Genomic DNA, 10516 nt, shown 5'->3' with positions numbered 1-10516 from the left:
GTGCTTGGGTTTCAGTTATACAATTATCGAGTACCCATCCTTCCACCACCACTGATCCCAGTTAGTCCCTCCCATTCCCATCCTCCCATCCCACTCTGCCTCTGTGGCAGGGCATTCCCTTTTCTTCTCTCTCTCCTTTTGGGGGCTGTGGTTTGCAAATGAGGCATTGAGTGGCAATCATGTTCTGTCTATAGTTATCTTTCAGCATGCATCTCCCATCCTGGGTGGATCCTCCCAGCACCCTTTATTTGGTGCTCCCTTCTCTATCTGAGCTGCCTTTTTAGCTAGCATGTGTGGCTGGCCTCCATGCGATGGAGTAAACCTCCTGGCACTTGCCTCGGCTATTCTTGGGTGCTAGTCTGAAATAAAGAGGCAGACATAGAAAGATTGCTTTCATCTGGGAAACATAAAGTAACAAATTGTGCTCGTTTCTCTAAGAATTTTCCACCCTTGGGTTTGCTGCAGTGTTCAGTATGGGATAATTAAGGATCAAGCAAGCTGCTTCCACAGGTGCAGCAGTAGGAAGGAAAGCCTGCAGTTGCTTGTCTTTCGCTTGAGTAATCTGGGCTCGATTCCAGCCTTCAGATCTTTGTGGGGTGGATAGCTGAATCGCCTGGGGGTCGAGTGGGCTGCCCTAGCTTTGTATCTAAACCTGGAGGGATACAAAGGATTAAACTGAACCTTTAATGAGCAAGGCAAGGTTATTTTTTCACATTAATTGTTCTTTTCTCTCTGTACAAGAAAGGTTCTGAATGCACCTTGTGATGCCTGTGACCGAGCCCTTTGAATGTTTCCTGTTATGGGCAACCTACATCCCATCACCCCACATTATGAGGGTACTCTGTCTTCTCCACCATTTTGGGGAAAGGAAGAATATACAGTTCTGACACCCTCAAGTCGGGGTGATGGAATTCGCCATCAAGGAACTGAAGCTCTGTGTTTTACTTTTCTTTCTTGTTTGTTCCATTATGCTTGTGGCCACACCCGGATATGCTCAAGGTCTTCTCCTGCCTCTGCACTCAGTAATCACTATGGACATGACTGAAGAACTGTAGGGGAAGTCTATGACTATTCCCGGGTCCTTTAGATGCAAGGCAAAAACCCTATCCGCTTTGATCCCGTTGCAGCGGCCCAAGCTGCATGCTGGATCCTTAATGACCCCATACTTAACATTTAAGCAAAGAGAAGGGCTGAAAACCTTAAATATGGGAAAATTTAGACCGCGGAAGTTATGCTGAAACGCCATGAGATGGAGCTGTGAGCGATTCCGTCCCTCTCCAGGCCCATTTCTCTAAGAATTTTGCACCCTTAGGTTTGCTTCTGTGTTAAGTACGAGGTAATTACATATCCAGCACTGAGCTTCAAAGGGGCAGTGGTAGGAGAGCCTTGAAGTTACGAGTCTCTCACATGGGTGACCAGCATTCGATTCCCACCTTCAGATCTTGTGGGATACATGGCTGAATCACCTCGGGGGTTGAGTGGGCTGCTCCATCTTTGCCTCTAGACCAAGAGGGGTGCAGAGGATTGAACCTGACGTGGACAGAGCAAGGCAAAGCTGCAAGGCTGGAGTGATAGCACAGTGGATAGGGCGTTTGCCTTGCATGTGGCCGACAATGCCACCTGGCTACGATTCCTCCACCCTCTCAGCAAGATAACAAGAGTATCTTGCCCACACGGCAAAGCCTGACAAACTACCCATGATGTATTTGATATGCCAAACACAGTAACAAGTCTCAAAATGTTACCCAGCCCCCCTTGAGCAAATCAATGAACAATGGGAGGACAGTGAATGTGACACTCTGAGCTAAAAAACATCTGAAGCCACTTTGTTATGTCTGTGACCAAACCATTTAGAAATATTTCCTGCTATGGGCAACCAACACCTCATCACCCTACGTTCTGAGGGTACCCAACCCTTTTCTACGAGGAAGAGGCTGCATGGATACAGCAAGATACAGCTCAGAAACACCCACGTTGTTGTGAGCTAATCCTTCAATAATGGACTGAGGCTGTTTTGGTTTTATTTGGTTTGTTCATGGTTTGGGGGGCCACAAATCCAGCAACGTGCAGAGGTTCTCCTGGCTCTGTACTCAGGAAGCACTCAGGCATGATCGTGGGGCTGTATGGAGAGCCAAAGAGTGTGAGAGCTTTCTTCCACTTGGGTAACCTGGGTTCAATTCCAGTCTTCATATCTTGTGGGGTACATAACTAGTACATAACTGGACTCACTATAAACAGTGCTCCTCTCCCACAGTCCAGGGACTTCTCTCCTGGGGCGGTTTGTGTCCATGGACTGAGCAGAACAGTCTCTGTGTAGCTTCTCCCAGGGGAGCGCTTCTTTGCAGCGTGGGCGCTCACTTCCTACTGGTAACCCACAGAAGACCTCCCGCCTGTCTTGGCATCCTCATGGCTCTGAAGGCATAACTGCTCACTCGAGATTTTGTCACAGTGTGCATGACCAGAAGAATTCCACCTGGGCTGCTGCTACGCGAAGAACAGCAGAGAAGGATTCCTATTACTGTGCTGTGCCTGATAGTCTTCTCGTCAAAAAAATTCTAGACCTGCAGGTTGGTTTCTAACATTTACCCAACTCGGTTGCAATTCTAACATTTGGATGGCTTTTCCAGGCAATGACCTAACGTTTCAGCAAGATCGACAAGCAAAATAGACCAATGGCAGGTCACATAGCTGTGTAATTTTTTCCAACTCAAAGAACAGACACAGTAAGTGGAAATAACTCCCTCTGCAGAAAATTGAAGCACCAGTTTAGAGTGAAAATAAAAGGGGCAGAGACTGGGTTTGGTACTAGCTTAGTGTGTAGCTTAGTGGGACAGCTTAGTGGGATATACGTGCGAAGGCAATGATGCTTCCCAACACAGCCGAGACAGACCTTTGAAAATATCTCACCTGCAGCAGATTTCTCTCGAGGATCAATGAGTTTTCTGTTATCTTGTTCTATTTACTTAGGTGAGGAGAGGCTCACACCAGCATTGCTCAGGGATTCCTGCTGCTGGGACTCTTGGGGCTGAGAGAGATAACCACGAAAAAACCGCCTTTCTTTGAACACTCTTGAACTTATTCGCCAACGTGGCTTGGCACATGCCTCAGGCAACTGCAAGCGAACGTCCAAGCTGGCAAAACAATGCAGAGAAGCCATCAAGGATAACCTCAAAGACAGGAGAACCGCGATGCTGTTAGATGCGGCAGAAGCCGTGAAAAGCCTTCGTAATGTCCGCCTGTCCTTCACCAACTACAAGACCAAGATGACAACCCTCCAACATCCTGATGGATCTATCACATCTTGCAGAAGGGCAATGGAGAAGATTATTCATGACTTCTACTCAGATCTCTTTAATAGCCACGTCTACTTGCCCACATACCAAATTCTGCACGATTGACATATTGTTCCCAATGTTCTCCCTTCCAGAATTCAACATGCCATCTCTTCGGTAAAGAAACAAAGAGCAGCTGGCCCAGACAAGATCAGACCCGAACACCTGAAGAACTTACCATCAGTACTCATCAATACACTGGCTCGGCTCTTCACATGCTACCTGTCAGAATGCAAGGTTCCATCCCAATGGAAAACCAGCAAGACTGTACTACTATACAAGAAGGTAGACATCTATGACATTGGCAACTATCGCCCAAACTGCCTATTGTCTGTCATCTGCAAACTGTTCACTCGAGTCATCTTGAATTGGATTAGCAGAACACTAGATGAAGAACAACCATGTGAACAAGCCGAGTTCCGAAAAGGATTCAGTGCCATCTACAATATCCACACGATTACTAAGCTCATTGAGGTTTCTCAGGAGTTCAAGATGCCGCTCTGTCTAATGTTCATTGATTTAAAGAAGGCCTTTTTTTCCTGTTGAGATGGAAGGGGTCATAGAAGCCCTAGCCAATCAGGGTGTACAAACTCAATACATCAGGATCCTCCGTGAGCTGTATTGCGGATTCATTACCAGAATCTCACCACTCTAAAAAGAAGTAATTATCCATGTCAAGAGAGGCGTTTTGCAGGGTGAAACCATTTCACCAAAACTCTTCAGTGCCACCATCAAGAACATCATGCGATGACGGGAATGGGAAGGAATGGGAGTGAAGATAGATGGTCGGCAACTACACCCCCACTGCTTTGCTGATGACATCGTTCTAATAACACCAAATATCAGCCAAGCGGCACAAATGCTGACCGACTTTGACCGTGAGTGTGGAAAGGTCAGACTACAGCTGAATCTTACTAAGACAATGGTTATGAGAAACAGCCTCGTTCCTGATGCTCCATTCGCTCTCAATGCACCACCATCTCCAAATGCAACAATTATATATACCTAGTTCAAGAAAGAAACATGATGAATGACCTGGCAACTGCGTTATGCAGGAAGAAGAGAGCGGCTTGGAATGCCTTCAAGAGCGTTGAAGAAATAACTAAGAGGGCAAAGAACCTCCACCTACGAGCACATTTCTTCGATTCCACTGTTCCTACAGGACCAGCCACCACCATGCCGAGACCACTCTCCGCACACACGAAGGTACTGGCAGAGGGACAAAGCCACGCGGGTTCCGGGGCCAAGATCTCCAAGCCTACTCGGATTGGAGTTGAGCATCCTCCACCCAGATCCTCCAAATTCCAGTAGGTGGGGGTCACACCCACCACCTGGCCCCCTGGCGCCGTGTAATCCCATCAGCGGCCAAGACTCAGACTATAAAATCCAGCTCCCGGACGAGACCAGTGCAGTCTCCTGCCCCTGCGTCTGGCTGTTCCTCACCGGGGTCCCTTGGAGGGGAGCGGGTTGAGCTTTCCTCCCCGCCCCGACCAGGGCTCCGGCAGCCGAAGACCTCCAGGACCAGCCACCACCATGCTGAGAACACTCTCCGCACACATGAAGGTACTGTCAGAGGGACAAAGCCACGCGGGTTCCGGGGCCAAGATCTCCAAGCCTACTTGGATTGGAGTTGAGCATCCTCCACCCAGATCCTCCAAATTCCAGTAGGCGGGGGTCACATCCACCACCTGGCCCCCTGGCGCCTTGTAATCCCATCAGCGGCCAAGACTCAGAGACTATAAAATCCAACTCCCGGAACTGCGCGGCCACGCGACATCTTATCAGGACATCTTTTCATGACATCTTATTATCTCATTCCTACTTTGGACAAACTTGCAGGCTATCGAATGTAGCCTGCCCACAGGGCAGAGTCTGGCAAACTCCCCGTGGCGTACCAAATACGCCAAATACCAGTAAGAATTATTGGTCTTATTCTCCTAAAGAGCCTTGAATATAATCTCATGGCTAGGATGAAAGAGATGTTACTGGGGCCTTCTTGAGGCAATCGATGAATAACAGGATGATGAAATGAAAAAAAAAAAAAAGAAAAAATTCAAAAAACAAAGGCAATGATCCAAAGGCAAAGATATGCATGGTGTCAGATTGACTGAGCGGAGTCCAGAAAGGGCACCTGATCCTTTAGGTGTAGTCTGGCTAATTATACAGCCGGGAACACAAGGGCTTTCCAACACATGGACTACTCGACATACCTGACAGATAAGGAAGAATCACAACAAAGTCAAGAAAGCAAAGCACTGGATCTATCCGTAACGAACAGATCCGGGGAAAAGACACTCCTTCCCCATGCCACACCTCCACATTACATGTTCTATGAATGAGAAGGGGATACTCAATATCCAAAGAGCAACTCAAAGATGTTGTGGATTGGAGGACTCCTGGGTTGGTCACATGCAAGGAAAGCATCCTACTTGCCCTACTATTGCTCTGCCCATTTCTAAATAAATGGGAGAAAACGGGAAAAAATGGGAGAGCCCTTAGAAAGCTTTCAGGTTAAAGTCTCGGTCATACAATGAAACACCCGTCCCTTCACCGTGCCCATTTCCCACCACTAAAAACCCAAGTATACCACCATTCCACAGCCTCCCCTTACCTGTGGGGCAGATAATTTCCACATTCTCCTCTCTACTTTGATTACATTCAATATTTTGATACGAGACCACTATTATTATTTGGGATTTTACCCCAGCACTCAGATCTGGCAAAAACGCAACAGTAGACAATTCTTTTTCGATTGCTGGTTAAAAATAACATATGATTTTGGAATTCTAAAATTTTAACAACTAAATCTGGAGGGATTTCTACCAAAACCTGCTGGGTTCCGAGATTTGTTCCTGAGTCTCTGGGATTATGGCCATTAAACAGCTTTACCACGAGCCAGAGAGTCAGTTCGTGGGAATGACATAGGCTCTTGTTGGGGTGAGGAGGAATTAGTCGGCTCCACCCCGTCCTGAGAGGCCCCACATATCTTCCTGAGTGTGGGCCCAAACCTGACTTTCCAAAGGCCTTTGGATGATGGAGGCCACTGAGCCGCCAAGTGGGAGCAGTTGGGGGGACAGCACCAATTCCCCCTGGGGTGGACCGTGGACAGTAACCTACTGCAGGGTCGAGACACATTTCTGCTAAAAGGCGCTGGGTTTTGAGATTTGTCTCTGAATCACTGGGATCAGGGCCATTACGCACCTTGATCACGAGCCACATAGGTCAATCGTAGGTGCCAGAGAACTTGGGGTTTCGTTGGGGTAGGGAGAAAAAGGCCAGCTCCACCACCATCCAGTTAGACCCTGCATGTATCCTCACAGCAGTCCCAAACCGAACCGTCCAGAAGCCATTAGAGATGGCGGCCACTGAGCCGCCAGGCACGAAACCTATTGCCCCCTGAAATACCCAGCTTTGATCACCTACTATGGGGACCAGACACATTTCTGCTGAAAGCCGCTGGGTTCCTAGATTTGTTACTGAGACTCCTCTGGGATCATGGCCGAGTGTTCAAGAGCTAGAGAGTTCGTAGATGGGTAGCGACTTGGGGTCTCATTGAGGTGGGGAGGAAAGGGCAGAGTTCACCCCAATCCCATGAGGCCCCGCATGTCTTGTCACTGCAGGCCCAAACCTGTCTGTCCAATGGCCTCTGGAATATGGTGGCCACTGAGCCACCAAGTGGGATCAGGCGGAGATACACACTCTTTCCCCGTTGTGATGGTCTGTCACTGGTAGCTCATTGCGGGAACCGGGCGCATCTCTGCAAAAAGCCGCTGGGTTCCGAGATTTGTCTCTGAGTCTCAGGGATCATAGCCTTTAAGCAGTTTGATCAGGAACTAGAGAGACCTTGCCTCCAATTATATAGCTGAGCCGGAAATGGTTTGTTGGTGTGTCTTGCACATACCTAACTTTTGGCCGTTTACTTTCTTGGAAGACTTTGCCCAAAGTTTTTGTTGTCTGGCCAAAGGCACAGCATCTATTTTGGAGTATCTGGAAGTCTGACGGTGCCATCAGGCTGCTGATGCACTTTCCTTACAGGCACAGATTGACCTGCTGGTGGTACCATACAGCCGGGAGGTAGAAATTCTACATATGGAAAAAAAAACACCAATAGTGGGGTTGGAATCACTGTAAAGTGAGTAGGATGCTTGCCGTGCTGATCCAGATCAAATCTCCCGATCCCATAGGAACCCAGCAGCACGGGAGAATAACTCCTGAGCTGCAGAACCAGAAGTAAACCATGAGCATCAAAGAATCCCTTCCAACTGCCCTGAATAAAAAAAGTTATTAAAATTAATCCAAAGTAGGGCTGAAGAGATAGCAGAGCGGGTAGGACGTTTGACTTGCACATGACCAACCCGGGTTCGAATCCCAGCAACAGTATGGTCCCCTGAGCTTTACCAGGAGTAATTCCTGAGTGCATAAGCCAGGAGAAACCCGTGTGAAACGCTGGGTGTGACCCAAAAAGCAAAAATAATTAAATAAATAATAATAACACAAAGAGTAAATTTTCAGAGGCAAATACCTCTCACTTGTCCAAACACGCCCCAAATTCCCAAACCCAGCACAGAAACCAATGAAAATGACCGATCGCAAAAGTGTCCCTTTCCTTTAGGGGCTGGCCCTGAACATATCTGGAGTTTCGATAAGTGTTATGTCCAGTCCAAAGGCTCCAAACATGGTCCTGCGCAGTCTCGAGTAGGGAGGAATGAGTTGGCCAAGACCCCTCTCTCTGTAGGATCCTCACACCAAGGCCTGAAGTCCATGTGCCCACCCTCCAGTGCCATATTGGACCTGGTTGTGATCGTGGCTGCAGGGGTCCTCAGGATAACGCACCCTCACCCATGAATCCTGATCCACAGAACAGCCCCCAATGCACCACTCAAAAGCTCCACATCCCGGGCTGGATAGATAGCACAGCGGGTAGGGCGTTTGCCTTGCACGCGGCCAACCCAGGTTTGATTCCCAGCATCCCATATGGTTCCTTGAGCACCACCAGGAGTAACTCCTTAATGCAGAGCAACGAGTGAACCCTGTACATCGCCGGGTATGACCCAAAAAAGCAAAAAAAAAAAAAAAAAAAAAAGCTCCACATCCCCTAAAGCCTGGATATCCAGAAAAAGTAAAAAAAACGCGTGAAAGTGCCCTACAAGCTGGCGTGACCTGCCGCTCAAGTTCCCAAACCGGGATTTTCAGGGTGCTCAAGCACTCGAAATCCTAACACAAGAAAGACTGAAGAATGTAGGTTTACCAGTTTTTCCATTTTCAAAGAATTTAATGCAGCATCTTGGTTGATTTCTGCCATTATTCCCACCAAACAGCCCCTCTGGGCCAAGCCAGAAACATAGAAAAAAATAACAAAGTAGTGAGCCCTGACAGCTCTGAGCAGGAGGGTGTTTCTGTACCTCTTTATTCAGTCAACTTCCTCCTTATTTTCATCACTAGGACCCATTATTTACAAGTTAACACACAAGCAATTCCAAGCACTAGAATATTGGCATAGGTGCAGCCCGGGTGAAAATCAGCAGGTACATTTCAATGACATGAGAAGCCTGTCCCAAGCAGGCAGACTTACTTCCTTCTTAACTGCACTTTTTTAAACACCCTTGTGCATTGTGTCCAAAGGAAAATTGCTTGACTGACTTGTCCTGTTCTGTCCTTAGAGACTGTTATTAAGGGAGCAAATCATCCACTATGAATTTTTATATGTTTATTATGGTGTGAGGGGTACATGAAGCCTTTCCCACATTCCTGTCATACATGCAGTTTGTCTCCAGTTTGAATTCTCACACACAGAGTAAGAGAATAGCACCAAATGAAGGTTTCCCATAAGTCGGACACTGATAAGGTTTCCCTCCACTGTGAATTTTCCTGTGCTTAGCAAGGATTCAGAATGGCAGAATGCCTTCCCACATTCCTTGCATATATAAGGTTTTTCCTCTGGCGTGAATGCTCCTTTGTAAACTAAATCTGAGGCTTCTCAAAAGGCCTTTCCACAATTCTTACATGTATACGGTTTCTCTCCTGTGCGTATCCTCTGCGTATTCTCCTGTGTACATTAAGTATTGAGGACATACAGAGGCTTTCTCATATTCCTTACATATACAGTTTCTCTCCAGTGTGAATTTTCCTATGTACAGTAATATTTGAGGCTGTAGCAAATGCCTTCCCACATTCCTTACATATATACGGTTTCTCTCCACTGTGAATTCTCCTATGTACAGTCAATTGTGAGGAAGATGTAAAGGCCTTTCCACACTCCAGACATATCTAAGACTTCTCTCCAGTATGAATTCTCATGTGTAGAGTAAGGGAAGAGAACCATGTGAATGCCTTCCCAAATATCTGACACTAAGATGAATTTTCATATGTGTAGTAAGTCTTGAAGACCCATCAAAGGCCTTTCCACATTCCTTTCATATATATGGATTCTCTCCAGTGTGAATTTTCCAATGGTGATGAAGTGTTGAAGCTACAGCAAAGGGCTTCCCACATTCCTTACATATCTACGATTTCTCTCCAGTGTGAATTTTCCTATGTTCTCTAAGTGTTGAGGCCCAAGTAAAGATCTTTCCACATTCCTTACATGTATATGGTTTCTCCCTAGTTTGAATTTTCCTATGTACACTAAGTACTGAGGCTCTAGCAAAGGCCTTTCCACATTCCTTACATATATATGGTTTCACTCCAGTGTGAATTCTCCTATGTACACTAAGTGTTGAGGATTCAGCAAAGGCCTTCCCACATTCCTTACATATATACGGTTTCTCTCTAGTGTGAATTCTCCTATGTACAATAAGTTTTGAGGCTCTAGCAAAGACATTTCCAAATTCCTTACATATATGATGTTTATCTCCAGTGTGAATTATCCTATGTACACTAAGACTGCAGGCTACAGCAAAGGTCTTCCCACATTCCTTACATATATATGGTTTCTCTCCAGTGTGAATTTTCCTATGTACACTAAGTACTGAGGCTCTAGCAAAGGCCTTTCCACATTCCTTACATATATACGGTTTCTCTCCAGTGTGACTTCTCCTATGTAAACTAAGTCTTGCGGCTCAAACAAAGGCCTTTCCACATTCTTTACATCTATACGGTTTCTCTCCAGTGTGAATAATTGCATGTCTCCTGAGGCTTGACGACTGAGTAAAGACCTTGCCACACTCCTGACATATATAATGCTT

The sequence above is a fragment of the Sorex fumeus genome, unplaced genomic scaffold, assembly GCF_029834395.1.
Source record: "Sorex fumeus unplaced genomic scaffold, SorFum_2.1 ptg000019l, whole genome shotgun sequence".
In the NCBI taxonomy this organism is placed as follows: domain Eukaryota; kingdom Metazoa; phylum Chordata; class Mammalia; order Eulipotyphla; family Soricidae; genus Sorex; species Sorex fumeus.
Note: the sequence above shows the minus strand (reverse complement) of the source record.